The sequence below is a fragment of the Manis pentadactyla genome, chromosome 13 (assembly GCF_030020395.1).
Source record: "Manis pentadactyla isolate mManPen7 chromosome 13, mManPen7.hap1, whole genome shotgun sequence".
Taxonomy (NCBI): domain Eukaryota; kingdom Metazoa; phylum Chordata; class Mammalia; order Pholidota; family Manidae; genus Manis; species Manis pentadactyla.
In genome coordinates, this window is record NC_080031.1 from 77,995,849 (window position 1) to 78,022,375 (window position 26,527).

A 26,527-nucleotide genomic window follows, 5' to 3' on the forward strand; every position below is an offset into this window, starting at 1 on the left:
TTAACACAGTCAAAACTCATATTTATGGACTGGCTATCATGTCAATTCAGAAGTAAATAGCTTTTAAAATGAAAAATTTAAATACAGAAAAATAAGCTTCTGATAACATCAAGCAAATGGAAAGAAATGATAAAAACGAGCATTAATGATGAAATTGAAAACAGAAAACAATAGAGAATATCGATGAAACAAAAACTGTTTTTTCAAAAAAAACTAAAATTGATAATCCTCTAGCAAGACAGACTAAGATAAAAAGAGAGAAGATACAAATTACCAATATGGGAATACAACAGCAGCTCTCAGTACAGATCCTGCAGATAGTAAAATGATAAAGGAATACTGCAAACAACTTTATACTCATAAATTTGACTACTTAGAAGAAATGAACTTGAAAATCACAAGCTGCTAAGTCTCAGCCAAGACAAAATAGGCAACACGAATAGCCCTACCACCACTAAATTGACTTAGTAATTTAAAAACTCCTGTTTAAGCAATCTCTAAGCACAGATGTTTTCACTGGAGAATTCTACCAAATATTTAAGTAATTAACACCAACTTTACATAATCTCTTCCAGAAAATAGAATAGGAAGGAACATTTCCCAGTGCATTTTATGAGGTTAATACTACCCTGATACCAAAATCAGACAAAGACATAACAGAAAAAGAAAATTACAAGCCAATACCTATCTCTGTTGAACTTCAATGCAAAAATCTGCAACAAAATATTAAGAAAATCAAATCCAGCAATGTATACAAATAATTATACACCATGACCAAGTGGAATTTTTTCTAGGTATGCAAGGCTGGTTCAACATTTCAAAGGAAATCCATGTAATCCACCATATCAACAGGTTACAGAAGAAAGATCATATCAATTGATCAGAAAAAGCATTTGACAAAATCCAACACCCAGTCATAATAAAAATCCTCAGCAGAGAGGGGAAATGTCTGCAACTTGACAAAGGGCATCTACAAACACCTTTGGCTGATACCACACTTAATGGTGGAAGACTCAGGGCCAGGATGTGCACTGTCACCATTCTTATGCAATATAGTACTACAAGTTCCAGCCACTGCAGTGAGATAAAAGGAAGGGAAGAAAGGAGGGAGGGAGGGAAGGATGTAGAGGAAAGCGTGGGAGAAATGGAGGGATGTAGGGAAGAAGAAAAGCTAAATATATACATGTTGGAATGGAATAAATAAAAGTGTCCCTGTTTTCAGGTAATAAAATAGTGTGATACAATTTGCTAATCCTAAGGAATTCTCAAAAAATACTCCTAAAACGAATAAGTTCAGCCAGGTTTCAGGATGTAAATCCAACACAAAAATCAGTCATATTTCTGTATACAAATAATGACTATGTTGAAACCAAAATTTAAGTCACAATTAAGTCACCATTAATAATGTTCCCAAAGAAAAAATGGAATACTTAGGTAAAAACTTAATAAACCATATATAGCATTTATATGCTAAAAGTTATCAAATACTGTTGAAAGAAATTAAAGACCTAAACAGGGACATACTGCATGTATAGATTGACAGTCTTAACATAGTAGAGACTATATTACTTAACACAGTAGAGTCAATTCTCCCCAAATCCATCATTAGGTTTAATGTAATTCCTGCTGAAATTCCACCAAGGTTTTTGTGGGCAGACAAGACAAGCCTATTCTAATATGTATATGGAAAGGCATAGGTCCTATAACAGCTAAAATAATCTTGAAAAAGGAATAAAATAAAAGGAAAACTCTACCTAATATTCAGACCTACTTTCAGGTCTGTAATTAAGCCTATCATAATCAAGAAACTGTGATATTGATGGAAAGGTAGACATAAGCATCAACGGAACAGTATGGAGAAGCCAGAAGTAGGCCCACACAAAATATGCTTAACTGATATTTGACAAAGTTGCAAAGGCAATTTAACTTAGGAAGGATAGATTTTTCAGAATTTGGTGCTGGAGCACCACAAGAAAGACATGAATCTCAACCTAAATCTCATGCCATATACAAAAATTCCTTCAAAATGTGTTACAGACTTAAATGTGAAACATAAAACTATAAAACTTCTAGGGAAAAAAGTAAGAGAAAGTCTTTGGTAACATATTAATACCAGAAAATCTGGTAACACATTTTATCTGGCTAGCGTTTTTAGACTTACTACCTAAATTGCAATCCATAAAAAGTAAAATTAATTAATCGAACCTCATCAAAATATAAAAATTTTGCTTCATGGTCTAACCTCATACACAAAAGTAAACTCAAAATTGATCAAAGACATGAATGTAAGTCATGAAACCATAAAACTCTCAGAAAAATCATAGGCAAAAATCTCTTGAATATAAACATGAGCAACTTTTTCTTGAACGCATCTCCTTGGGCAAGGGAAACAAAATAAAAAAATGAACAAATGGAAGTACATCATGCTAAAAAACTTCTATAGATCAAAGGGCACCATCAGCAGAACAAAAAGGCATCTTACAGTATGTGAGAATGTATTTGTAAATGACATATCTGACAAGGGGATAACATTCAAAATATATAAAGAATACACATGCCTCAATGACCAAAAAGCAAATAACCTGATTAAGAATGGACAGAGAATATGAACAGACATTTCTCCAAAGAAGAAGTTCAGATGGCCAACAGACACATGAAAAGATGCTCCACATTATTAATTATCAGGGAAATGCAAATTAAAACTACAATGAGATATCACCTCACACCAGTTAGGATGACCAACATAGAAAAGACTAAGAACAAATGCTAGCGAGGATGTGGAGAAAGGGGAACCCTCCTACACTGCTGGTGGAATGTAAGGTAGTTCAACCATTGTGGAAAGCAGTATGGAGGTTCCTCAAAAAATTCAAAATAGAAATACCATTTGAGTCACAAAATCCACTCCTAGGAATTTACCCTTAAAATGTAGGATCCCAGTTTCAAAAAGACACATGCACCCCTATGTTTATCGCAGCACTTTTTATAATAGCCAAGAAATGGAAGCAATCTAAGTGTCATCAATAGATGAATGGATAAAGAAGATGTGGTACATATACACAATGCAATATTATTCAGCCATAAGAAGAAAACAAATCCTACCATTTGCAACAATATAGATGGAGCTAGAGGGTATTATGCTCAGTGAAATAAGCCAAGCAGAGAAAAACAAATACCAAATGATTTCACTCACCTGTGGAGTATAAGAACAAAGAAAAACTGAAGGAACTAAACAGTAGCAGACTCACAGAACCCAAGAATAGACTAACAGTTACCAAAGGGAAAGGGACTGGGGAGGGTGGGTGGGAAGGGAGGGAGAAGGGGAATAAGGGGCATTATGATTAGCACACATAATGTGGGTTGGGGGGGCATGGGGAAGGCAGTATAGCACAGAGAAGACAAGCAGTGACTATAGCATCTTACTATGCTGATGGCCAGTGACTCTAATGGAGTTTGGGGTGGGGACTTGATAATAGGGGGAATCTAGTAACCACAATGTTGCTCATGTGATTTTATATAAAGAAACCGAAATAAAAAATAAATAAAAAGTTTTGCTTCATCAAATTGTCTGTTGAAAGGATAAAAAACAGGCTATAGACTACAAGAAAATATTTTCAAACCATCTGTCTGACAAAAGGTTATTATCTGCAATATACTACAACAACTCAAAACTGAACTATAAACAAACAATCCAATTAGAAAATGGGCAAAAGACCTAAGCAGGCATTTCACTAAAGAGAATGTATAGATAAAAAATAAATGCATGAAAATATATCAGCCATTAGAAACATGCAAATTATAGCCACAGTAAAATATCACTACGTACTTACCAGAAAGACTAAAATAAAAAATAGCAATAATATGAAATGCTGGCAACACTGCAGAGAAACCAAATCACTCATACATTGCTAGTGAGAATGAAAAATGGTATTACTACTCTGGGAAATAGTTTGGCAGTCTCATAAATTTAAACATGTAACTAGCATATGACCCAGCAATTGCGTGTGGGCAATCCCAAAGAAATGAAAACTTAGGTTTAGACAAAAACAGGTAATAAGTGTTTTATTCATAATAGCCCCAAACCAGAATCAGCCCACATGTCTCTCAACAGATGAATGGTTAAACAAACAGTGGTATATCCACACCATAGAATACTACTCAGCAATCAATAAAAAGGATACACTTGACAATCTGGATGAATCTCTAATTCCATTTATTTAACTTTCTTAATATGGTAAAATTTACAGAAATGGAGAATAGGTTACTAGTTGTAAGGGTGCAGGGGTGGGAGTAGGTGAGTGCAGCTGTGACAGGACAAGAGAGGCCTTTACCTATAATAATGTTAATGTCCTGGTTGTGATATTGTACTCTAGTGTTGCAAGATGTTACCACTGAGGAAAACTGAGCAAAGAGTGCATGGGATCTCTCTGAATTAGTTCTTAAAACTTTACGTGAACCTCCAACTACCTCAAATTTAAATTGCAATTTAAAAACTCATTCTAATCTTTTCCTATTATCTAATTATTTAGTAATTTTTGAATCAACACTAAACACACCAAAAAAGACATTGGAATCAAATTACAATTCTATGGAGAGGCAAAGGGGAATTATTAACCTATTTTTAGTATATTAACTAATAACTTATAATACTAATGTGTATTATAAAAGTGAAGACCCATATGGGATATTGTGAAACAAAGACAAAGAGAATATGGCATTGCCTTGTCAGATAAAATATGCAATGAGGTAGTGAATAAGAAAGCAGAAATATATTGGATGTGAAAACAATCTCAGATTCTACATATAAATATTAACAATCTCCTCAAATTATGGCTGTAAATAGTGTTTCCTCTGTTCCCATTACTTAGGTTTACTAAAGAGTTTTAGTCTATGATGATGGCATATTTATTAACATTAAAATAATGTGGATTGTTTGTTAGTTGGAGTAACTCTAATTCTCGTCATTTCTATGCAAAAAAGTAATGGTTAAAGTACATTCGAGAAATTGAAGCCTAAGATTGAATACCAAGAAGAGACCTTATCTTTACACCATCATGTATGGACCACGACACCACAGATAACATGCCATTCATATATTTTGTTCTTTATTACTTTACTTAACTTTGTGGTCATTAATCCAATGAACATTTACTGAGGATATAGTATGGGCATAAAACTATGCCAGGCACTGCAGTAGAGCAGAAAGGTAAGTAATACTGTGCCCTTAAGTAGACTTCAAAGTATCTTTCAAAGTATGTGCCCAAAGTAGACTTCAAAAAATCCTGAAACTTCAGCAGTGTGAAATCAGAAATCTTCAAATGCCCTAAGATACAGGCCTTCTGAGCAAAGGAGAGTCAGTGCTCAGAAAAAGTCTTTCCAACCCAGGGAAACTGGTGAAGACCTTATTAAGAAAATGAATGTCTGTTGGAATTTTTAGAAGCTAGGTTTAAACAGATTGAGATAGTGAAGGCTTAGAACACAGCAGGAGCCAAGGCTCTCTGGAATTCCTAGGGAAATCTGAGGCTATCTAGGATGATAAAAGGATGGCCTTAATTCCATCTGTCAAGCCTGCTTGGATTCCCAGGGACAGATCAGTAACCACTCTGCAAAGAAGTTTCCTTAGCCATTCAGTGGATTTTTTACTAGTACCTGTTTCCTTATTTATGAGATGAACTTTACAAAATTGAGGAGCCATAAACATCTAAATTACCTAAATAAATATATATTTTTAGTATTTTCATTGACAGTGAAGATAGAATAAGAGAAGTTGACATAAGGGTAGCAGTCCGATAGGAAAACATTCCCAAGCATGAATTCTGTGGGGGATTAGGGATTATGGATGACAGCACTGAAGTTTGAGGGAAGTTTGGGATTTCCTAGTGGTATCAAAAAAAGAAGAGAAATTAATATTCATCACCCCAGGGCAGTGTTATACTTCACAAAAGTCTGTGTGAGGATATACCAGGTGTAATTTCTGTGGCTGTTTGCACCTGGTGCAGTTCAGGGTGGTAAATAGTTTAAGTGCCTATGTTATCTACATGAGCCCTCCAAAGAGTTTAAGAGAGGTTCTAAGAGTTTTTCATTGGTGTATTAGTGAATTTGGGGCATACTTTTTGGTGCTCATCCATACACTTTCATAATAGATGCTTAGTAAAGTCTTAAGACACTTTGTCAAACAAAAGTGTCTGTTTACCAATTTGAACTTTCTCCTTTCCTGTTACCCCAGAATCTGGACATTCCCTCAGAATCTGGTGTGTGTGTTTGTGTTGGAGTCAGGAAGGAAGGAGAGAATAAAGCAAGGTGATTGTAACACATATGAGCTATTGGAAAACTGCTCTTAAATTTCCATGAAACTGTAAGGACAACCTCCAATAACTAGAAACTGATTTTCATCTCAGTAAAAAGTAGCTAACTCAAATTCAATGAGCCTACAATTGTAAAGCAATGTTCAGCTGGACTGTGAGTGTTGATCAAGTCCCAAACATTACTGAGTTATCCATTTCTCCAGATAATTTCTAAAGCCTCAGTTTTTTATCTTGCAAAATCTTTAAAGATCAAACATAGTCAGCTTTTATTATGTCCCGCCTCTAATTTGGCTAATGGGTGATATAGTAAAAACAACATATAGGTAAGGTCTTGAAATGTGAACACAAGGCCTTTCATAACCACCCCTTCCTGCTCCGCCAACTTTCTAATTCCATAGAGATATTGTGAGTTCATTTAACAGATCTGTTTCACTCAACACATTTCACAAAAAGAAACATATTCAGATGAACACAGACTGGTTTTAATTTAGCCTGATGAGTTGTATTTCAAACAGCTATGTAGAGAGGAGTCTTAAGAGTCATTTGCTTCAACACACACACACACACACACACACACACACACACAAACCTACCCCTTTGATGATCGCAAAGCAAACTCTTGTAATCACTAGATTGCAGGACTGAACTTCTTGGGAGGCATGCCATGTCAGAACCACCACTTCACAGAGCAGTTTCATTACTACATTGCCCCATGGAGCTTACGCTCAACTCTGATGAGCAGATTTCATGTTAACCTTGTAAACAAAATGTCTAAACTCATACTGCTCAGAATAAAGGAATGGCTGTACATTTTCTCAAGTAATCAGTCCCAAGATGGAGAATCCCCAAAGAAAACAACAGCTTCTAAGCTGATGTGGTAATGTCAAATACCAGATACCATGCAGAAATACCCAGTATGAGTTTTCTTTTTCATGTGACAGTCTAGTTCACTCACCTGAATAAACTGGCCTCTGATATACATTATGTCATAAGTATGAGATCAGAATTTTCTTCCTTAGATAATGCTTAACAAAGAAACTATGAAGACTGTGTTTCTTTGGATAGCTGTACTTACAATGATTTTAAAGCATGCTTAGCTATTTGAATATTATTAAGTACAAAGTTTTAAAGCTCTGGTTCCACATTATGAATCACTCCACACTGAGAAGCCTGACAAATATGCTCCAGGAAACCAGATTGGTAACTGTATCCTGACACAGGTTTTCTTTGAATATCTGTGATTACCTTGGCGTCCAAGTAGGAATTGAAAGCTAGTTACAAACAATAGTGAAGGTGACCCAGGAGACTAAAGAATCCAAGGAAACAGATTGTCCTGTATCTTTATCTTTTACAAGTGTTAACAGATTGGAATTGTGGGTTTGAGGTTTTTGGCAAGCATGCTTATTTTGCACCAACAAAACTACTTGGTTTGGCAAAATGTGTTTTGGTCAAGTAGACTCATGACCCAGACCATCCATCGGTGGAATAATGTCAGGACTAGGATAATTTGGCAGGTGGAGCAGAACATGAATTCCCCAGGATACGCAGCCAAGAGCAGTCTCTGATGAGGCAGGTACCACATGGCCAAGTGCTAAGAGCAGCTACAGGCCATTCCCTCCTTCCCAATCCAGAGGCATATCTGCAAACTACACAGTGACTCAGTCCCTCCCAATTCTGTATGAGACTACAGTCTCCTTGGGGTGAGGTCCTCAGCAGCCCTGGGCTGGTCTGGAAAACTTAGGTATACCCTGACCAGGCGGGCAGTTCAAACCTCTGCTGCGCTGGGCAGTCTGGAGGTCTCACCAGACCTGTGGGGCATGGCCTAAGCCTAGCATAAGCATCTTTCCCAAAGGCCAGGTCACACCATCCTCACTTCCCAGCCAGGTGGTATCTCAGTGGCCATTCTTTTCTGACATGTAGGATAGTCGGGTGCAATAGGTCAGGCCATGTGGTGCTTATGAGTGGGGCTGGGTAAGGGTCGAGGACCTATGTTGCTACCCTGCCATGCATGACAACAATTTTTGCTCTGTAGGTTTTTCTTAGTCAGTGTAAATGGCGAAGCCCCAAAGCTGTTCTTTCAGTCTGCCTTCCGTAACTCACACAGATTAAGATTCTGTCTATATACTAACACAATACTTCTTCTTTGGATGGGGGAGCAAGGCCAGATGCAGCATCTGAGGAAACCTAAAGACAATGTGCTGTCACATGATGCTGTCAGGTTGCAATTACTGAGCAATAGCAACTGAGATAAAAAAAGGCACTTCTTGTATGAATTATACCTTGAGCACTTGATCCCAGGTCTCCTGTCCTGCACTGACTACCATTCAAACCATGTGACAGGGAAGGTTAGCAGCCAGCTGATACATCTGTGCTATAAAGACAATATGAACAGTTACGGTCAAACATGACAATATCTAAAATAGCATCCCATTTTCTTGGGCCTGTGAGCTTTCATTAGGCTCAAAGTATCCTTGGCCTCTCATTTATACCCTGCTACTATCACAAAAACTCCTGATGTGATCTTCCAGATATTCTGGCTTCTGGAAAAATCCTTTCACCACATGCTTTGCCTGTTGCAAAGGCATTTATTTGTCTTAGAACTGCCTAGTTTCTTAGCCACCGTGGCGGATTAGCATTTTCACAATTTATGGATTTATACTTCTTCATGGTGATCTATGCATACCCGGGCACCATCAGCAAAAGAGAATGAGGACGCCCCACTATTCCTTTGCAATTTGACCCCTTTTGTGTGTTTTGGGGCTAGAGTCAGTTGGGGGCATTCCTATTAATAGATGAAAGATGGATATAACAGAAAAACTATTTAAAGATAAGCTCTTGCAGCTTACACATAAAGCTGGCCCTTCAGTTCCCAGTTCGCAGTGTCTGGGCTGAGGAGGAATGCTGGAGCTCAGCTGCTTCCTATTCGGCTCACCATGAAAAACTCCGCGCTCTGCAACGCTTGCTCTTTAGGTGTCACACGGCTCTTGCAGCTGAACCAGACTCTCTCTAGGACTGTTTCACATGCAAAATAGTTTAAGTCAGATGCACATTAGCTTTGAGTACGTTCATATTCAACCTCTTCAGTTAAAATAAAAAGGTCTTGTGTTTTTTGTTTTTTTTAAACAGGGCAAAAGAGGTCAAAATGTTTCATTTCAGCTTGATACCAAGTCCATCACTATTGCTCAATGATTTTTCTCTGTGATTATCTTATATTTTCAGGATCTGGACAGTTTCATATGCAAGAAACTAAAAACTGAACTGTTTTATTTAATTATGCTAAAAAGAAAGAGAAAAGTACTTGCCTTTATGAAACCAAAACCCAAATGTCTTAAATTGACTTTCCCACCTAATTTCTCAATCACCTTCTGAGTGTAAATATTTAGCTACAATTCACCACATACATATTGGAATTAAATCTCGATAGTGTTCAATGCTCAGTCTTGGGTTCCTGGGTAGGAGAACCAACTCTCTAGCTTTTGAAACATGCTGAGATTAATGAAAGGTAACAACTTAAGGGAAACAAGATTGACTAGTAACTCTTCTCGGACAGCCTCTTAATTTCCCTCCCTATGCGCACACAGGCTGAGTGCCTTCATTCTGGACAGGCGCTTCCAGGAGGAAGTTCCCTGAGGATCACAGATATGTCATCCGCTGTTTGGGCAGGAAATACAGAAGGATGTGGATCTGTGGCGGCGTATTTGAAAAGTCTGCCCTAGGGTTAATCCCAAGTTTCCAGCTTTCTGGAGCCACCCTTTTCTTTAATATCCCAACAACCTGGATCAAGACCCCAACCCCAGTGCCCTCCGAATATTTGCACACATTCCCTAGAGGGATTGTTTTCCAGGTTTACCTCTTTCTCTGAAGTCCTGTGCCTGTGGGGCAGCCCACCCCCTTCCATACCCCCTTACCCCACCCTGGACAGCACTGAGGTCTACCTTGCTGCAGAAAGCTGGGTGGCAGTACTTACTCTTTGTGAAGTGCATGAAGTGTCTGATGCCTCTAAGAGCACATCTGGGGGTAAATGGTGTCCCTGGCACTGGGCCACATAGACACTGCAAAAAAATTTTTTTTCACCTGCAAAAGTACTACCTTTTTTTTTTAAGAATGGAGATATAATTGACATACAATATCCTATTTGTTTCAGATGTACATCACAGTGATTCAATATTTTCATACATCATGAAATGATCCCCAGGATAAGTCTACTGACCAACTGGTGGCAAAAACAACGTTAACTTAGGAGAGCAGTCTACTGAAGATGTTGTGGCTGATAGTAATTCATCACAGGGTGGGGAGCCCTTTTAAGGCCAGTTGGGGGAGAGAGGGACTCGGCTTTCACGGCTAAACAGGCCCAGACCGTTAGGCTATTTATCTTATCTTTATTTTTTATCTTTAGAAAACAGTTCTGAAAAGAATTCTGTCTTCTTCCTAAGCCTTTGCCTCAAAATGCTAAAATGACAGGTATTTGTATTATCTCTATAGACAGTTCAAGGAGAAGGGAGGCCAGGAGGAGTTGAGACCGGAGGGGTGATTTAGGACTATGGCAAAGCCCCAAAATGAAAGCCTAAAATCCCTGGATTCAGCCCCTCCTCGCCACTTCATGTTATATATTCATCCTTCCCCAGACTGAGAGCAAAGCGGGAAATAGAGCTTTCAGACAGTCATATAGAAACAAGCTCCTCTTATCTATCCAGTGCCAGTCAGCTGTTTATGCTATTGATTTGAAAATCTCCCTGCTGCCCCAGGTCTTTCTTTCATTGCTAATTAGATTGTCTCTAATGTCCTGTTACCCACATTAAGAATCCAATTGGAGATTTATAACAACAATCTTGTCTGTGTTCTGTTTCTTGAGATGGGACATTTCCCCTTCTGTGTAATTCTTCTTGAACATGGACTTATTTAAAGGAGAGAAAAGTAAATAAGTTATCTTTTGATAATTGATTTATGAGAGCCTAATGCAATCCAACTCAAAGTCTTAAATTATTCTTTGTCTTTCAAACAGCTACTTCACTGATATAAAATTATTGTTGCACCAATAAATTATTTTTATGCCATGCTAAAGCTAAGTAAATTGAACAAAAGTCTTCACCTATTGTACTATTCCAAACTAGCTTATAAAAGGACACAGTGGAACTACAAGGATTGACCAGAGAAAAATGGATTGAATTTAGGGAAATGTTTAGAGGAAACATTGTTTGTGAAATGAATTTTTGTATTTTTAAGAGATACACTTTCATAAGAACCTTAGGTTAACTTCTCTTCCCTATGATTTAATAAAAAATTACTTATACTACATACTGCATTCCGGTTGCTGTTTATAAAATAAGATTGAACTATTGCATAGAATGTACAGATCTTCCTTGACTTATGATGGGTTGCATCCAGATAAACTTGTAAGTTGAAAATATCTTAAGTCAAAAATGTATTAAATACCCTCACTGAACATCATAGCTTAGTCTAGCCTCCCTTAAACATGCCCAGAACACTTATATTAGCCTAGAGTTGGGCAAAATCATCTAACACGAAGCCTAGTTTATAATAAAGTGTTGAATAATTCATGTAATTTATTGAATACTGTCCTGAAAGTGAACAACAGAATGGTTGTGTGTGTGTACAGAATGGTTGACATTTCAATGAGATCCTATGGAAGCAGGTGATGCACGTAGTTGCCCGCAGGTCCTCTGAGAGACAAGGGCAGGTTAGCTGTGGAGGAGAGGAGATGTAAGTGTGAGAGGAATAATCCGTGAAATGCACACATTTCAAACATCAAGATCTTTCTAGGCCTCTCTTGTGGAATGTCAAGAGGCTGCCTTATGTTGGAGAATTTTCCCTGGCAATGCTCTCTTCCCCTGCTGTAGGCAGGAGACCCGACGGCTGCTGAGTTCTGGTTCTGCTCTGTGACGATAGCCCACGAAGTTTCAAGTCAGCAGAAGGCAGAAGGCCAGGTTAAGTTGGTGTGGTAGAGAGCTGCCTCATAATGTGCTCGGAGGTGTTTTTAAAAGCAACCTTGTCACTGAATACCCCCCATAAGAAAGCGCCTTGAAGTCCCATCATGCTATTTATTCATTCCTTTTGTATAAAAGGGATTCTATCCAGATTCAAGAAGAGCCTTTTAATAGCACACGTTACCCAAAAGATGTACCCCTAAGAGACCCTCACCTGTATAGGCTTATCAAGTCCACTGTAGATCCTGTTAGAATCCAGAGCGAGCAGAACACAAGACAAATATATTTGGGTGGCAAGTGTTGGGTGGAGACAGAAAAGTCTGAGATGAGATACATAGCCCAGACCTAAGAATAGTGTCCCGTGACTCATTGCCGATTCCCATACAAAACAAAACAAAAGAAGTCTCAGAAGTCTGGCTGACTTGGGCTTCAGAAGCTCCTGCGCGTTGCAGTGTTGACCGTAATCTGCCATTAGCAATGGATCTTCCTTGTGAGCAAAGAGGCAGGGCTTGCTGTTTTAACCGGCCAGCGTCTTGTGGCCAAATAATCTGTGACAATGAGAGATTTCATTAGAAATTGTCTCATGTTATTTTCTTATTTTTAGCAGAACTGAAGAAAACGACAAAACAGAAGAGCAAGTGGGCCCTGCTGGCCATCTGGGGTCACAGGCAAGCATCAGCACACCCCGAGCCTTCCAGGTGATCTGTGAACAAGCGCTGCGCATCACTAGCACATTCATCTTCCTGCTACAGACATAAAAATGCCAGGGTAAAGAAAATTAAGCCCGGTGATAAACTATCACCAGAAAGGACTGTTTCCTCATGTTTTCTTGCCTGGAGAAGGTAGAGGAAAATATTACAAGTAATTGGGTCAGGTCTTGGCAAACTGAAGTGTCACACACCAACCCTCCCTCCCCCCAAAAAAGGCTGATACTGTCTGCAGGTTTAATAATGATACAAAAGCAAAAAGAAAAGGCTGAACTCTTTTGAAAGCACTAGAAGTTTCCTTGGGAAGGAATTCAAACCATAAGGTAAAATAAATGAATCCTGTCCACAGGATTGATTAAATAGGAGCAATTGTATTATCTTCTTAGCAGGATTTAAATGCCCCCACAGAAGTCAGAATTAGATGTGCTTGTAAGCCTTTTGATCTAGACAAATGGACAGCAGACATCTGCCTGAAGGTGAAGAACTGTTTTACTAACTGTCTTGCATGGTAATTGAGAGAAGCTGACAATGAAAATGGCAGAAATGCAGGTTGAGAGGTCAGTCATCTGCCAAGATCTGAGCCTGGAGCATGATTTGAATGTTATACATGAACGCAAGGGAAGGCATCTGTGCATGGGTGATTCTGGGGGTAGATCTCACTGACCCTGGGTCAGATACTTAATGTTGATTTTCTTCTCATTCATGCTTTGAATCATGCCTCGCCATTGCCTATTTTGTCAGACCCAATGTGTGTGTGTACACAAGGATGTGGGCAAATTGAAGATGTTGACTGGCCCTTTTCCTGATCATTATTAGTTCATAGTTTGTGGCTAAAAAACTGCTGCACCAATAATTACACTCATCGTAATTTAAAAAGGGGAAGAGTATAAGAACATACTGAAGGTGGTTTGTTATGTCACTGGACCTAGTAGCAACAGAGCAAGAGAACTAGAGACAGCCTAAATGTCCATAAATACATTGAAATATTAGTCAGCCATAAATAAAATGAAGTGAACCTATATATTTTTGCATGAAAAGATGTCCATAAAATGCTTTTAATTGTTAAAAAAAAAGAAATTGGGAACATGATGTATACTTTGATTCCATTTTTTGTTAAAAGAAAGACTTTTCTTTGATAAATGAAGGGAAAGGAGGATCTGAGAGTACTCAGACACAGATGAAGAATAGATTTGAAAAGTAAAGTTTGGATTTTGTAAAAACTGAATCGATGTCTTTGCAACTTATACTTTTAAAAATGAGTATACATTAGCTAATTAATGTCTAAAAATAGTCAATTTTTATCTAAAATAGAGGGAAATGGTAAAATGGAAAAAGCAATATGGAAAGAGCTGACAGGTATGATTAACAATTTTGCCCTTTTGCATACAGACCACCTCCTATGCCAGGAACAGTTCATTTTATTACAATTATTTAGTTTTTGTTCAATTCTAGTGGGTAAGATAGTATTGACAGTCTCTTTAGAATTTCCGTGTGTCTGTGTGTATAATTTCTGCCACAGATGGAGAGAAAGGAAGAGAATTCATCGTTTCCACTTTTGTTTTTTCTTTTCCCCATTTTAGGAGGCCCTTATCATCCTTCTTCTTTCCTTCCTTTCTCTTTTTTATTTTTTATATAGATTTTATTTGCACTCAACCATAGCTTATTGGTTATGAATCTTTTGATTACAGGAGACAGAAACCTAGCTCAAATTAGCTTATGTTGAAAAGTAAGAAATCCAGGGGGTTCCATTTTTTCATCCAGATTCTTTCTTTTTATACCACTTGGTACTTTTCTCTACATTGGCTTTGCTCTCAATTAAGCTGTCTTCTCAGCATAACAAAGATAGCAGCCACAGCTGCCCTAGACTTCCACCACTAGTAGGGCAAACAGCCCTAAGAGAAGAAAGAAGAACTCTTCAACAGCTCCAACCAGTCCCCCCTGGGCAATCAGTATGACCAAGAGGATGAGTGCCTCTGATGGGCTCGTCTTGATCATGTGCCTGTCCCTCCTGGGGGGAGGCAGGTCAGGTGATAAACCTGTCACCTGAGGAAGGGGGAGTTCCCAGGGAGAAAGCAAACAGCTGTTACAAGAAGGGAGCAGGTCTGGGTAGCAACACAAAAGATATACACTAAACGTCTGATTCAAAATTTATCACATTCCAAATGAAGAAGTAACAGTACCTCTCTCATCTTCTTGGTCATCCTAAATTCTTGAATGTTCTCTCTTCATAGGTTCCTGTAAGTTCTTTTTAAAATCTCTTACTGGCTTGGAAGACATGATTGCCTATGTTTCTCTTCTCTTGTGTTTCCCATTATGAGCAAAAGGCTCTTTCTCTGGCTTGCCCAACTGTCCTGTCGCTTGCCTCCCAGTGATTTATCTCAAAAGGAAACCAGTAAAATGAAAAGTTCTGGTTTTTAAAATACTTTATTTGACTGGGGGGAAGAAAATACACTGTTTCAGATAGGATTTTTTTTTTTAAGTCTTGAGCTGGCCAGTTATTGCATAAAAATAACTTATGCTCTTTCCCTGAGCCAGAAGTCCTTTAAAAAAACCAGGTGTTCCAGATACTAGCGATGACAAACAGCTTTATAACTAGTACAAGGAAGAGCAGAGGACAGTGAAGATCACTGCCAAGTGTTAAAGCCAAGGGAAGAATATTCCAAAATGGATTTTTCTGTAACCATTTCAAAACAGGGGAAGCCAGCAGACTCATGGGACAGTAAGTGTACCACCTGATCACTTTGAAGCCTGACATATTAGCGAGTTTGTTAAGGGCATATATTTACACAGGTCCTTTCAATGGAAAAGATTATTCCTCCAGCCAGGTATGAAGAAACGATAGTTTTTCTTTGTCCTCAGCTCAAGCATCATGAACACCCATTGCATAGTCGTCATGGATGGGCTATAGTCATGAAGTTTGCATAATACACACTGGATGCCTTAGCGCACTGATGATAAAGGTTTATTTCCTGTTTGTTTAGTTGTTGTTTGCAGGAGAGAGACAGGGAGGATGAGTATAGGTTTGAAGACTCTGCATCTCTCCAATTTAAAAAAGCAGAAGCCATCGGAAGGACTGCATGTTCTGCAGCCCCCCAGTCACTACCTAAGGATAAAGTAGTGTTTGGTTTTGTTTTTTATGCTCCCAGTTTCCTTCTTTGGGCACATATACAGAGCACATAAGTAATTTCCTTCCAACACTTACTGATGAATTTTCTACCAAGCATCATTTTTTCTGATACTGTGTAACTATCACATCCATCTGTTACCTGCCACCTAAAACCTATCGCTGGTTCGCCACTTGTTTTTCCCTCTGACAACACTGCCATCCATTTTGACAGAGCAGTTTAGGATGGATGTTTAGGGAGCAGGAATGATGAGCATGATTTTTCACATTCCCCTAACCAGAGCCATCCTATAGAAATACAAGGCAAGTGAAAAATGTGATTTTAAGTTTGAAGTGGCTGGATTAAAAAAAAATTACAGGTGAAATGTATGTTCAATTATTCAATTTAACTTTCAAACATTACACAATTATTAATGAGATATTCTATTCTCTTTTCTGTACTAAGACATTGAAATCTGGTGTGCATATTATACATATAGTGCATCTCAGTTTGGAGTGGTTAGAGTTCAAGTGCTTCATAATTGCCTCTGGCTAGTGGCTACTGTAATGAACAGTGCAGCCCTAGAGGGACCCCGGAGGCTGTACTTGAAATATTTGCCATGGATTTGATGTCCTTTTATGTAATACTGCATAGTTCTGAAGCAGTTTAGGATGCTATGAACAATGGAATGGTTTTTTAAAAAAGCTTGTTTCCTCATATCTATACCAAGATCCCAAGTTCTCTTCCCCTAGTCAATTCAGCTTCTAAAAACCATTGCCAAGGTCATGACAGATTTTAGAAAACATGGCAAGTTAGAGCTAATGAAACACACTGCATATTTCTAGATCACAATTCTTAAGTTAAATTCCATATTTGACAACAGAACTTTTAAAACATATCTACCAGATTATTTATGATTCTCATAGACTTTTTCATTACCTTCATGATTTCCTGCTACCTGACTTGCTCTTAAATATATTTTGTGTGCTCGTCTAAATTCTCCAAGGTTTTGAAACAATTAACTTCCTTTCTACCTCAGATGCACATTTTCAATAGCACTGCTTGCTCCTCACACCAGGAAAGATGCCATCGAAATTTCTGCTTTCTCTGAAGACACACCATCTAGGGATGAGCAATATGCAGTGATACTGTTCTCGCAGATGTTTTGCGAGCACCTTAAGGTATCAGCATTTCCACTCATGTTTCCCGGATGTAAGGTTACTGTGGTGTTGATGAGTGTTTTTGTTTTTGTATGTGTGTAGTGTCAGTCTAAGAGGTCGACTGTACAGGACCCTCCTTAAATTCTTAGTACTTTGTGGACCACTCTGAATACTCTTTTAGTTGAACTGGTTCCTCTGCCTGGAACTCTCCTCCTCTCGCTGTTCACATGGTATCTTCTCCTTCAGACCAGAGGCATCCTCTGACCACCCATTGTTATATTAAATCCCCTCTTTTCTTTCCCCTGCAGCAATCTATTTTTTGTCTTCACAGCACTTAGCAAAACTGAAATATACTTACTATCCCTATGATCAGTCTGGTGTGTCTGCTCTATTCCCCCAAATTATCCTAAACAACTAGTACAGTATCCAGTGCAAAGCAGGTGCTCAAAAATATTTGCTGAATAAATGCATAACAAAGTGGTTTGCCTTTTTCTAAGAACTGGGTTTTCCATTTATATCACCTTAATGGTAAATGTATTGGAATCGTATTGACAGCCTAGAGCTAACAATGCTGATGATACTCCTCTCACTGAATATGTTTCATTTTTTAAAATACTTCCTCTTCATCTGTTCCTGAATGGTTAGTCCAACCGCCATTGGAGGTCTCGGTAGAATGTTAAATGCTGTGTACAAACCAAAGTTAAATATCAAATTAGAGGATCTAAATTTTTTAAATCCTAAATTGCCAGAAAAACAATGGTCATACTTAAACATGAATGGAAAGGTTTTCCAAATAGCATTTCACATAATCTAAGTGGTTATAATAAAAGTAAAGCTGTGGGCAACTATACACATACCACATAGGAATCCAAGTTGTACTATTATTTTGGTTTAAGGAGCAAAGAATCCTAGTGCTGTTAAATGCCATGATGCAAGTAGAGAAAAAGAGATATTTACAGCCAGTTAGGTGGCACTCAGCGCCAGAGTCCATATTTCTGGTGAATTCTCCCAGGTGCCATCGGCTTTCTGGAGTTCATTTATTTAGCGAATAACTAATACTCAATGTGTTCAATTTTAAATCCTTTTAGAATATTAGCCTATTCAGTTCTCACAGCAATTGTCTGAGGTAGGCATCATTAGCATGACATTTTACAGTTGTGCAAACTAAAGCCTAGGCACATTCCATAACTTTGAAGGTGTTAAGAAGTGAAGCTGAGATTTGAACCCAGGTCATCTGACTCCCAGATCAATGTGCTTACCCTCTAAATACAGGACAACATTGGCCTTTGAATTTAAAAGCACTGAGTTCACCAACAATTGTATCTTTCTCTGTTCTTCCCTCCACAGCCAAACAAACCACCTTTAAAACATTTCCCATGATTTACAAGGCATGTTTTTCATCAGCCATCAGCTTTCCTCATCCAGTTCAATATGTACTTAGCTTTTCTCTCCTTGTTTTCTTCTAAAGAGGACCATATGTCCCCAGGCCAAGGGACTGGAAACTAGAAGCTATAAATTTGGAGAAAAAAATAAAACTCACGAGCTGGTCATATCTACGAAGACTGAAAACTTCACTTTCTGAACCAGTCTTTCTTCCCAAAAGCTGTTGGGAAATCAAATTTATTCTCATTTGGAACAATGGGGATTTAATTACTTCTTCCATTCATGGACAGCTTTCTTTTGCTACTTAGAGGTTACCAGTTCTAATGTTTTTGCATGGCTTATCCAAGAGGAAGAAATTTCTGTTCTATGAACCCACTAGAAACTGCTTAAAGATAAAGCCAGAGAACAGTTCATTATAGCTTTAATCTCCATAGGATATAAATCCCTTTATCCCATTTCATAGCCATGGGCATCACCCCTAGCCCTAGCCAAGCATTTCCAAATGCATGTCTTAAGGTAAAATAGGTGAGAAAGAAGGTGAGTTTTTTGCAAAGTCAAAAATCTGAATCCAAGTGGATATATATCATAGTATTAATCAAAGTACAAATTATGCATAGTAAAGTCACCATCAAAATGAAGAAGAGAGAGGTCATAATTGCCTGTAGGACCCAGTTAGGTATACAGTGCAGTCACAAATGATAAGTAATCAAAGGGATGTATTTTCATAAGTCCCGTATTCTACATCTGGCAGGTCCATTCGAATGTGGCATGGTGTTCAGAAGTTGACCTGCATTCTCCTTCAAATCATTTAACCACACTTAGCTGACCTGCATTCCTTTATAAAACAACCTTGTCAAATTCAGTTTCTCCAGTTAGATTTAATCTGTGTTTACGCCCATGTGTGAAGTCTCTAGCAGTCTAAATGTGCCCTCCCGTATGAATACTCCACGTTCACAGAATATGAATTTCACAAGACCTCCCAGTCGTAGTTCTCTGATCTTAAATGAATTTTGTCTTCCTCTTTTTTTTTTCCTTGCAAATGTATAGAAGATGGACGACTTCCAGTTAGGCTCAGACTGCCCTAGATAATGTTAGTTTTATGCACATTCGCCTGTATTGGGGAATCATTTTGGGAGACAAACTGCAGGTTCTCTCTCTCTCTCAACTCTCAACCTCTCTTTTAAGAAGTCTTTAATCAGTGGGCTATAGCAATTGTTGAAAGCACCCATCCTGGGCCTGCATCTTAGAAATTACATCTCCATCCTATTGGCCCAAGTTGGAAAATAGTGTAACCCAGCCAGCAAATTACTAATTTGGAAGCACTGGAAAACATATTAACCCTATGGTATAGCTTAAAGAATCTGGCTGAGTATTAACAACTAAGACGTTATCTTCACGTCTTGTTATAAAAGCACATATACTGATCATTTGGCTTTTGTATAGCACTTCCATTTATCCCTAAATTGAATACTCTGTTATAGAAGGGTTATTTATTTCTCCAATAGAAAAAAAAAGACCTAAGGAAAAGTTGAATAATAAGGCTGTATAACTTGAAAGGCCTTAAACACTCTTCAGTTATTGTTGCAGAGTTTTAGATATTTCCCTCCCAGACAAAAATGTTAGATGTAACAGCCTGCTTAGAAATAACCATTTTGTGGTTAAATAATCGATCATGACATCAATTCACATCAGGGAGTAGGGTAACTATTCACGAAGGTGAAAGAAGAGACTAGAATCCAAAGGGGGAAAGGATGCTATCAAAGACAAAAGCCAGACAAGTAAGATAGATTTTATTCAGGCTGTTGCAATAGGAATAGCACCCTAAATCTGAATTATCAGAGTGTCTCTGCAGGAGGGTTGTATTAGACTTTTATAGGGAGAATAGACAAGTGTAGGTGGGATGATTTACAACTGGGGTTGTTTGCAATCAGGGGAAGTGTGGGTCTGGTAGCTGAACAGGAAATGTTTTTCTCTGTGTCTAGAAATTTTCAGAAGGACAAACAGTTCTAATCTCAGCTTTTGATTCATGAGACAAAGAATGGGAAGTTGAGGGTCTGTGTCTGGTCTTGTCAGATGTTCAGGCAGAAAGGGAAAAATCTGTGTTTGGACTTGTCATAGGTAAACAAGGGAGTCCTCTGAGGACCTTAATGGACTCATGAAAAAGAGTGACCACCAGTGATATCACAGCCATACGAGGAGGTGGCTCTTTGTGGTCAGCCATTTCCTGGAACAGAGAAAGGTTCTCAGCTATCACTGACTTCTGGGAGCACAGGGCTCAGACCAATGTCACCCATGTCCATGGCTACTGGCAGGTTGGAGGTGTCAGGGGACAGATAGGGAGATGTATTATGACCCAAGGAGAGTCAATTCAAATAGATCTGAAAGTAAGCCACCCTGGCAAGGGAAAGGCTTTCCACAATAAATATCCAGGAAAAACCAACCTTTAAAGACAATGTGGATGGAATCTCTGGAAAAAACTGGGTTCAGGCTGCTGCAGAAATATCACTTTTGAATCAAAACTAAAGGTTTGCAGATGAAGCTTATCAAGAATAGGCGATCTCTCAGGACCAAGATGAAGAGTGAGCCCAGGTCAATCTTGGGTAGAATAAAGTGCTAAAATGCAAAAATCTGGCTCTTAGGTTAAAGTAAATGTGGTTAAATCCAGTCATGAAATTTACACATTGCCTGCCTGAATAGAGTTTCAATCCAGAGTTCCTCTTGGTATTCCAACAGCTTTAAAGAATCACTGTGCTCTCTGCTGGTAATTCACTGTGGAAGAGGAGCACAAGGGGATCATGGTCCCAAATCAGTTATTTGCCAAAAAACCCTTAGCCTGTAGTAGAGAGTCTCTTTGTATTTTTGCCCCAGGTCACCTCAGAACACATGTCAAGACACTTACTCATCTGAGCCTATTTTTGCACATGTAATAGGATCAATCGGAATCCCAGGATAATCTCAGTGAATCAGATTAACAATCCATAAAATTCCTTCTGTACTAAATCTTTTAATAAACCTGCTGTATTATAAGCAGTCAAGCTGCTAGACTTGAATTTCATCTCCCTCCCCAACTCTAACTTAATTAGAAGTGCTAAGAGGAAGCAAAAGGCTAACATTTGCCCCAAGACAAGAGAAGAGAAGAAATACTGAAGAAAACCATTCAGCATCTACTTAAATACTTAAGTTCTACAGCTTTAAATACACAAAGAATTTTCTCCATTTTAAGATCTATAGTACAGTGTGATATGATCATACTTCCTCACGTTGCTATTTACCAAACATTCCGGGTATACTGCGGGATGTGCTCCTGTCGTCTTGGGATTGGTGGAGCCACCTGGCTAGTTCTGGCTGATGAGTTGGGAGCAGAAGTGATATGTGTAACTTTATTTTCTGATTTAAGAACTTCCAGAGTTCTCTCTCCCCTCACTAGCATAAACAGCAATACTGCTTCTGTGGCTGCTCTGTCAGGCTGGAATCTTAAACTGAAAAAGACATAGAGTATAGATGCAGGTGACCTGGAATTATCTTACTGTGAGAGCAAGAAATATATTTTTATTGAACTATGAAAGCTTGGGGTCGTCGATGTGTGATGATTTGTTAACAGAGCATAACCAAACCTATCCTGACTGACACAATCACATTTACGTAAGTGTGATGTAATTCTTGAGACAAATGCCTTAAAATTGCTTACAGATGTTTGTACAAATGAAGCAAACTTGACCCCCAAATAAAAGAGCAGTCTGGCCCAACCAATTTACAGTTCCCAACCAGAAATCAGACAGGACTTCAAGCAGGGCTTTCTGGAATGACCCAGGCTCTGCAATGAGAATTAAAACTCTGAGCCTTTAATACAGAGTTGGATATTTTATTAAGCAAAATTTACACTAAAGACCAGGAAAAGAATAGTTTTCTGCTTGATCACTGGCAGTGTTCTAGCAGGTTTATCCAATGTTTGTAGCACAATAAAGATACATTGTGGAAACTGGGAAAAAGGTTAGAGGCAGATGTTTAATTGCAATAATTGAATGAACAATTACATGGCAGCTCTTTGGCAGATGACTTAGAGTGAAATGAACTTCCATGCTAATTATTTTCAGTAGCTAGCTCTTGAGTATAAAAATGTGCTCAGTGTTGAAAATACAAATATGAGTAATATGCACTCCCTGGCATCTTGATGGGACCTGTCAATCAAATAATAGGGATAAGAAATGGACATGAAGCAGAAATATGTCAAATGCTCTAAAAGGTGCACATCCCATTCTGTGGCAGCATGGGTAGGGGCGGAGGGCACTGATCCAGTGGCTTTGATGCTATCTGGTACTAACTAACCCATGGAGGCAGCTGCTTGATTAGAAAACTGAGTGTCAGAGACTGGTTGGTAGTAAGAAATGACTGAAGGACTAGGCAGAGCAGTTTGTTAGTTTGATAAACAAAAAACAACATTATGTTTGGGAAGCTCGCTTTCTTGCCATCCAATCTAAAGTCTAGCAGCTCCGTTTCAAGCCAACAACTTCACTGCTTCCAATGCTTTGGTGTATCAATGTGTGGCTTAGGATTTAGCAAGAGTGCACAGGAGACACAAACCAGCAAACAATCCACGCAAAAGCAAACTCACAGTCTAGGTGTAGGAACATGTATATAAGCACAGGCTTACATCACAGTGTAAAAATAATCACATGGAAACAATGGTAAATATGTAATCAAAAACATGTCAGAAACAGAAAAAACCATAACTAAAGAACAATAAAAACAGGGGAAATATCTGAAATTACATCTCAAAAACTGCTCTTACACTATGGCATGCTATTTATTTGGCTCCGTAAAAATAGGGAACTCTCTTGCCTGGAACAAACCATTTTCAGCACATGCCACAAAAATTGGGTCCCTTCTTGTTGAACCATTAAAACTGAGGCAACACCTGGCTCATCGTTAGAGCTTGTAGATGTTTAGGGAAGTTGGACAGAGATATCCATTTATAATTCTTCAATAAAGTACTCACTCAATAAATGAAAATTTGATTTTTAAAAAACATGATGTCAAAATATTTAAGAGAATGGCAATGAAAGTATGTTCCCTACAGAATTTGTCAAGGCTGACAACAATTCCATCCGTATCTACTGGATGGAAGGAAGATGTGCTTTTCTTAGAGTTTATACTAGGGCAGAAAAAAAAGTGTTTTTATTTTAACCAGATGTGAACGAATTAAACCCAATATTTTCAAGTATTTTTAGTGCCTATGATGTCATCTGATTTTATATTTTCTACTGAGGGATAATATGTATTGTTAAAATTGTGAAGCCACTTTCCATGTATGTACTTAAAGTCTTACATATGATAAATTACAATAAATTACAACATTGCAGGACACACTCTTGGCTGTTTATGTCAAAAAGCAGAGAGAGAGAAATTTGGTTTCTCAGTAGAAAATGGAATTAAAAGCATGTGGAAGTGTCTTCTTCTGGCCTTCCAGGTAGTCCTCATGCCAGTAACTATTGTACTTGTCCAAATGAGTCCAGGACAAGGATCGCTCTGGCCATGCTCTCCTAACTGTACAATTTCCCTCTTCCTGAAATGCCAACAGAGAAGCCTGTGGACTCTACAGGCATTGTGTGCACCATTATGCTGTTCTTCTGGGGAACCACAGTTTTTAAACAACCAGGTCCTCCCAGGGTTGTATGTATTAAATATATTATGTATATTATTAGTATGTAAACTTTATTATATAAAAAGTTTATATATATGGAATTATTTTATATAGTACATATATTATTGGTAATATAGTCTCAATGGCAGACTCACACAGGACAGACACCTGCATTGCCACTAATCCAGATAGTGGCAAGTTTCTCAGGATTGTGGCGCCACTCTTGAGCACTGGCAAGGGGACGAGGGTGACCCTAAACAGACAGATGACCCTAAACAGACAGAAGAGGACTTGCTTCCTCACACTTTGGTCTGGGCAGCGTTGGGCAAGCAGTCATACCCTGGAGTAGGAGTGTGGCCCTCGTGGCTTTGCTGAGCAAACTGCTCCAGTCTTCTCTCCTGGGAAAGAGATCTCTTAAAAACCATTTGAAGCTTTCCAAAGGGCAAAAGCCAGATGGTCGTGAGCCAGTGTTACCACAAATGCTTCCACTCTCCCTGATTTCATTTCGGAAATAAGGAAGGAAAGAGGCAGTCACCACCGCTGCCTTGCCTGTGCCTAATCCGGGAGCTCCTCCCCTCTCCCAATTAAGAAAGACGCTGAAAGTACCGTTAACAGGGCTTCAGGGCAGCTGGTGTATATTCATGTTGTGGAATTAAAGAGCCCTCATTTCAGATTCGTCTCCTCCATCCACCACCCACACCGGAGCAAAGACATTCTGGGCACAGCCCATTGCCCTTCACTGCGGGGCGAAGTGCCCGCGGGTGGGCGAGCTCGGGGTGCGCAGGGAGGTCGGGCCGTCCACTCGCTGCCAACGCAGCGTCCCAACTCTGCCAAGGGCTTCGGAAGCAAGAGTTTCCCAGGACTGTGCCCACGTCCCGTCTCCGCCTCCCCGAGCCTCGTTTCCCGGTTGAGGCTGGAACTCTGGATGATTGGGGGCCAGAGAGGCGGCAGAGGTCGACGCGTGGATCACGGTGAGGGGCGACTGGGTTCCCGGGGGCGAGGCGGCGAAGCCGGGTGGCGGTGCGCTGAGAAAGGGGGAAGCGAGGGCAAAAGTGGGAGGGAGGAGAGGAGACCCAGCTGGGGGGCAGCAACGGCGGCTGAGGTAGCCAGCGGAAGGTGACGAGGCCGGCAGTTGGCTCACCGGGGCGGCGGGCGGGGGCGCCGCGGGGAGCCGGCGGAGACGCTGTCAGTCAGGCCGAGGGGCCCCCGGGCCGGCCGGGGCGCGGCGCGCGGGAGGGCGCGGCGGCCCCGAGCCCAGGCAGGGCGGCCGCGCCCCCGTGCCCGGCCCTGCGCCCGCGCCCCCCGGCCCGGCTCCCGGCGAGGCTGGCGGGGCGCCCTCTCCCGCGCGCGCCCGATGTGGGGGCCGGGGGAGCGGCGCCGGCGGCCCGGCCGTATTGTGACGTAGCGGGGCTGCGGCAGCGCCTCCGCCGCCCGCGCGCCCGCTCGTGCCGCGGCCGTTCCTGCTCCCGCGGCCGCCGTCCGGCCGGCAGTCGGCCCGCGTCCCGCAGGCGCGCCTGGCGCCCCGGGTGAGTCCAGGTCCCCCGCGGGCTGCGCGGGGAGGCGGGGGCGGCGGCACGGCTGAGCCTTTCCAAGTTCGCGCCGGGCGACCCAGGCGGGTTGTCGCCCCAGCTCCGCCAGCTCGGACCCCTTTGTGCCGCGCGTCCCCGCTGCTCGGGCAGCGGCGGCGCCCTGCTGACGGGGTTTGGGGAGGAGTCTCTATAGTAACGGCGGCCGCGGCTGCCGAGCCGCCGCTCTGCTCCGGGGAAGCGGAGCAGCCCCTGCCTGGGTTTGCAAACGGTTGTGCTTTTCGTTTGTGCGCTTCGTGTGCTTATTCTCGCTGCCACCTCACATTGTACGGGAGGCAGGGATGGGCAGTGCCCCGGCTCCCCAGAGCTGAGATAACGGGGGCGAAGAAATAGAGCGCCAGTCCCAAACAGCCCTCCTAGTAATGACCGCGAGACAGGCACCCCTGCGGTTGCTGGCGCCCAGGGGAGCCCCTGGCTCCTGGCACCGCGGCTCCCGGCTGCCCAGCCCCGGCCCCCGCCGCCTGGCCCTGCGCTGTCCTGCGTCCCGGGCTCTCCGCGGCGGCGTGAGCCGGGAATGTGCCTCTCCCGGCCTTGCCTCGCGGCGATGACTTTCATCTGCAGGTGGTAAGTGAGACGAACTGGTATTTTTGCTATTGTCAAATGCCACGTTTTGTTTATTTCATTTTTACGAAAAGAAAAGAGGGAAGATTATGAGCCATTACTGGCAGCCATACAGTTTCCACAGGAAATACTAGGAAC